Source organism: Arachis stenosperma, chromosome 1, assembly GCF_014773155.1.
Source record: "Arachis stenosperma cultivar V10309 chromosome 1, arast.V10309.gnm1.PFL2, whole genome shotgun sequence".
NCBI classification, from domain to species: domain Eukaryota; kingdom Viridiplantae; phylum Streptophyta; class Magnoliopsida; order Fabales; family Fabaceae; genus Arachis; species Arachis stenosperma.
In genome coordinates this window covers 109,701,873-109,707,249 of record NC_080377.1, presented here as the reverse complement: position 1 = coordinate 109,707,249, position 5,377 = coordinate 109,701,873, and the positions used below count along the sequence as shown (strand labels likewise).

General features: G+C 41.8%; 1 non-coding gene across 1 annotated transcript; it reads right to left on the bottom strand.

Moving 5' to 3' along the window:
- Nucleotides 1-465: 465 nt before the first annotated feature.
- LOC130956439 (small nucleolar RNA R71) lies at nt 466-573 on the bottom strand. The gene has a single exon (XR_009077123.1). It is a non-coding gene; the product is annotated as a small nucleolar RNA R71 (small nucleolar RNA).
- Nucleotides 574-5,377: the final 4,804 nt, after the last annotated feature.

Sequence of the window (5,377 nt, the reverse complement as noted above, 5' to 3'; positions counted from 1 at the left end):
GAAGCTAAAGCACAACTCTCTGGAGAGGACCTAACAGAACTCTTCAAACAAGAAGAAGACATGGCAGCCGAAAACAACAACAATGCCAACAATGCAAGGAAGGTGCTGGCTGACTTTACTGCACCTTCTCCCGACTTCTATGGGAGAAGCATCTCTATCCCTGCCATTGAAACAAACAACTTTGAGCTGAAGCCTCAATTAGTTTCTCTAATACAACAGAATTGCAAGTTCCATGGACTTCCATTGGAAGATCCTCATCAGTTTTTAGCTGAATTTTTGCAAATCTGTGACATTGTCAAGACCAATGGGATTGACCCTGAGGTCTACAGACTTATGCTATTCCCCTTTACTGTAAGAGACAGAGCTAGGATATGGTTGGACTCACAACCTAAAGAAAGCCTGAACTCTTGGGAAAAGCTAGTCAATGCCTTCTTGACAAAGTTCTTTCCACCTCAAAAATTGAGTAAGCTTAGAGTGGAAGTCCAAACCTTCAGACAGAAGGATGGTGAATCCCTCTATGAAGCTTGGGAAAGATACAAACAATTGATCAGAAAGTGTCCTTCTGACATGCTTTCTGAATGGAGCATCATAGGTATCTTCTATGATGGTCTGTCTGAACTGTCCAAGATGTCATTGGATAGCTCTGCTGGAGGATCTCTTCATCTGAAAAAGACGCCTGCAGAAGCTCAAGAACTCATTGAAATGGTTGCAAATAACTAATTCATGTACACTTCTGAAAGGAATCCTGTGAACAATGAGACGAATCAGAAGAAAGGAGTTCTTGAGATTGATACTCTGAATGCCATATTGGCTCAGAACAAAATATTGTCTCAACAAGTCAATATGATTTCTCAAAGTCTGTCTGGAATGCAAGCTTCACCAGGCAGTACTAAGGACGCTTCATCTGAAGAAGAAGCTTATGATCCTGAGAACCCATCAATAGAAGAGGTGAATTACATGGGAGAACCCTATGGAAACACCTATAATCCTTCATGGAGAAATCATCCAAATCTCTCATGGAAGGATCAACAGAGACTTCAACAAGGTTTCAACAACAATAATGGTAGAAGAAACAGGTTCAGCAATGGCAAGCCTTTTCCATCATCTTCTCAGCAACAGACAGAGAATTCTAAGCAGAGCCACTCTGACTTAGCAACCATGGTCTCTGATCTAATCAAAATCACTCAAAGTTTCATGACTGAAACAAGGTCCTCCATTAGAAACTTGGAGGCACAAGTGGGTCAGCTGAGTAAGAAAGTTACTGAACTCCCTCCTAGTACTCTTCCAAGCAATACAGAAGAGAATCCAAAAGGAGAGTGTAAGGCCATCAACATGGCCAAATTTGGAGAGGAGAAAGAGGCAGTGATCACCACTGAGGAAGACCTCAATGGACGTCCACTAGCCACCAATGAGTTCCCTAATGAGGAACCATGGGAATCTGAGGCTCACACTGAGACCATAGAGATTCCATTGGATTTACTTCTGCCATTCATGAGCTCTGATGAGTATTCCTCCTCTGAAGAGGACGAAGATGTCACTGAAGAGCAAGTTGCTAAGTACCTTGGAGCAATCATGAAGCTAAATGACAAGTTATTTGGTAATGAGACTTGGGAGGATGAACCCCCTTTGCTCACCAAAGAACTGGATGACTTGACTAGGCAGAGATTACCTCAAAAGAGACAGGACCCTGGGAAGTTCTCAATACCTTGTACATTAGGTACCATGACCTTCGAGAAGGCTCTATGTGACCTAGGGTCAAGCATAAACCTCATGCCTCTCTCTGTAATGGAGAAGCTAGGGATCTTTGAGGTACAAGCTGCAAGAATCTCACTAGAGATGGCAGACAATTCAAGAAAACAAGCTTATGGACTTGTAGAGGATGTTCTGGTAAAGATTGAAGACCATTACATCCCTGCTGATTTCATAGTCCTAGAGACTGGGAAGTGTATGGATGAATCCATCATCCTTGGTAGACCCTTCCTAGCCACAGCAAAGGCTGTGATTGATGTTGACAGAGGAGAATTGATCATTCAAGTGAATGAAGAAGTCTTTGTGTTTAAGGCTCAAGGATATCCCTCTGTAACCATGGAGAGGAAGCATAAAGAGCTTCTCTCAAAACAGAGTCAAACAGAGCCCCCACAGTCAAACTCTAAGTTTGGTGTTGGGAGGCCACAACCAAATTCTAAGTTTGGTGTTGAACCCCCACATTCAAACTCTAAGTTTGGTGTTGGGAGGTTCCAACATTACTCTGAACATCTGTGAGGCTCCATGAGGGCCCACTGTCAAGCTACTGACATTAAAGAAGCGCTTGTTGGGAGGCAACCTAATGTTATATTTATCTATTTTCCATTGATATTTTATGTTTTCTATAGGTTGATGATCATGTGAAGTCACAAAAATAATTGAAAAAGCAAAAACAGAATGAAGAACAGAAAGAAAAACAGCACACCCTGGAGAAAAAGCTTACTGGCGTTTAAACGCCAGTAAGGGCAGCAAATGGGCGTTTAACGCCCAGTCTGGCACCATTCTGGGCGTTTAACGCCAGAAAGGGGCACCAGACTGGCGTTTAACACCAGAAAAGGGCAGCAGCCCAACGTTTAACGCCAGGATTGGCAGAAAGGGCGTTTTTGCATGCCACTTGGTGCAGGGATGAGCTATCCTTGACACCTTAGGATCTGTGGACCCCACAGGATCCCCACCTATCCCACCACTCTCTCTCTTCTTCACCCATTCACCAATCACCTCAATACCTCTTCCCCAAAAACCCCAAACCTATCATATCCCACCATTCTCTTCACCACTCACATCCATCCTTCATAACACCCCACCTACCTCACCATTCAAATTCAAACCACTTTTCCTCCCAAACCCACCCATAATGGCCGAACCATACCCCCCTCTCCACCCCTATATAAACCCATCTTCACCCCCTCATTTTCACACATCTTACACACTACTTTTCCCCCTTGGCCGAATCACTCCCACTTCTCCATCTCCTCCATTTTCTTCTTCTTCTCCGTCCTTCTTTCTTCTTTTGCTCGAGGACGAGCAAACCTTCTAAGTTTGGTGTGATAAAAGCATTGCTTTTTGTTTTTCCATAACCATTTATGGCACCTAAGGCCGGAGAAACCTCTAGAAAGTGGAAAGGGAAGGCAAAAGCCTCTACCTCCGAGTCATGGGAGATGGAGAGATTCATCTCAAGGGTGCATCAAGACCACTTCTATGAAGTTGTGGCCAAGAAGAAGGTGATCCCCGAGGTCCCTTTTCAAACTCAAAAAAGGTCAACTTTAATCAAAGGTTGGACTAAGTCCTCATGGATATCTGTGTGGAAGGAGCTCAATGCAAACAGGAGATCCCACTCATAGACATGAGCATGAGGAAATTCCACATCATGAAATCCCTGAGATGCCTCAAGGGATGCACTTTCCTCCACAAAACTATTGGGAGCAAATCAACACCTCCCTAGGATAATTGAGTTCCAACATGGGACAACTAAGGGTAGAGCACCAAGAACATTCCATCCTCCTCCATGAAATTAGAGAAGATCAAAGAATCATGAGAGAGGAGCAACAAAGGCAAGGAAGAGACATTGAGGAGCTCAAGCACTCCATAAGATCTTCAAGAGGAAGAACAAGCCACCATCACTAAGGTGGACCCATTCTTTAATCTCCTTGTTCTTTATTTTTCTGTTTTTCAAATTTTTATGCTTATGTTTATGTATGTTTGTGTCTTATTACATGATCATTAGTGTCTTAGTGTCTATGCCTTAAAGCTATGAATGCCCTATGAATCCATCACCTTTCTTAAATGAAAAATATTTTAATTACAAAAGAACAAGAAGTACATGATTTCGAATTCATCCTTGAAACTGGTTTAATTATTTGATGTGGTGACAATACTTTTTGTTTTCTGAATGTATGCTTGAACAGTGCATATGTCTTTTGAATTTGTTGTTCATGAATGTTAAAATTGTTGGCTCTAGAAAGAATGATAGAAAAGGAGAAATGTTATTGAGGATTTGAAAAATCATAAAAATGATTCTTGAAGCAAGAAAAAGCAGTGAATTCAAAAAAAAAGAAAAGAGAAAGAAAAAGCAAGCAAAAAAATCCAATAGCCCTTTAAACCAAAAGGCAAGGGTAATAAAAAGGATCCAAGGCTTTGAGCATCAGTCGATAGGAGGGCCTACAGGAATAATATCCTGGCCTAAGCGGCTAAACCAAGCTGTCCCTAACCATGTGCTTGTGGCGTGAAGGTGTCAAGTGAAAACTTGAGGCTGAGCGGTTAAAGTCGTGATCCAAGGCAAAAAGAGTCTGCTTAAGAACCCTGGACACCTCTAATTGGGGACTCTAGCAAAGCTGAGTCACAATCTGAAAAGGTTCACCCAGTTATGTGTCTGTGGCATGTATATATCCGGTGGTAATACTGGAAAACAGAGTGCTTTGGGCCACGGCCAAGACTCATAAAGTAGCTGTGTTCAAGAAGCAACTAGGAAAATCAATAACATTATCCGGATTCTGAGTTCCTATAGATGCCAATCATTCTGAACTTCAAAGGATAAAGTGAGATGCCAAAACTGTTCGGAGGCAAAAAGCTACTAGTCCCGCTCATCTAATTAGAGCTAAGTTTCATTGATATTTTGGAGTCCATAGTATATTCTCTTCTTTTTATCCTATCTGATTTTCAGTTGCTTGGGGACAAGCAACAATTTAAGTTTGGTGTTGTGATGAGCGGATAATTTATACGCTTTTTGGCATTGTTTTTAGTATGTTTTTAGTATGTTTTAGTTAGTTTTTATTATATTTTTATTAGTTTTTATTTAAAATTCACTTTTCTGGACTTTACTATGAGTTTGTGTATTTTTCTATGATTTCAGGTATTTTCTGGCTGAAATTGAGGGACCTGAGCAAATATCTGATTCAGAGGCTGAAAAGGGCTGCAGATGCTGTTGGATTCTTACCTCCCTGCACTCGAAGTGGATTTTCTGGAGCTACAGAAACCTAATTGGCGCGCTCTCAATTGCGTTGGAAATTAAACATTCAGGGCTTTCCAGCAATATATAATAGTTCATACTTTGCCCGAGATTTGATGGCCTAAACCGGCGTTCCAAATCAGCTCAAGAATTTCCGGCGTTTAACGCCGGAACTGGCACAGAAGTGGGAGTTAAACGCCCAAACTGGCACAAAATCTGGTGCTTAACTCCAAGAAAAGTCTCTACACATGGAAGCTTCAATGCTCAGCCCAAGCACACACCAAGTGGGCCCGGAAGTGGATTTTTATGTCATTTACTCATTTCTGTAAACCCTAAGCTACTAGTTCTCTATAAATAAGACCTTTTGCTATTGTATTTTCATCTTGGTTCTTCTGGTTCCCTCTCTGG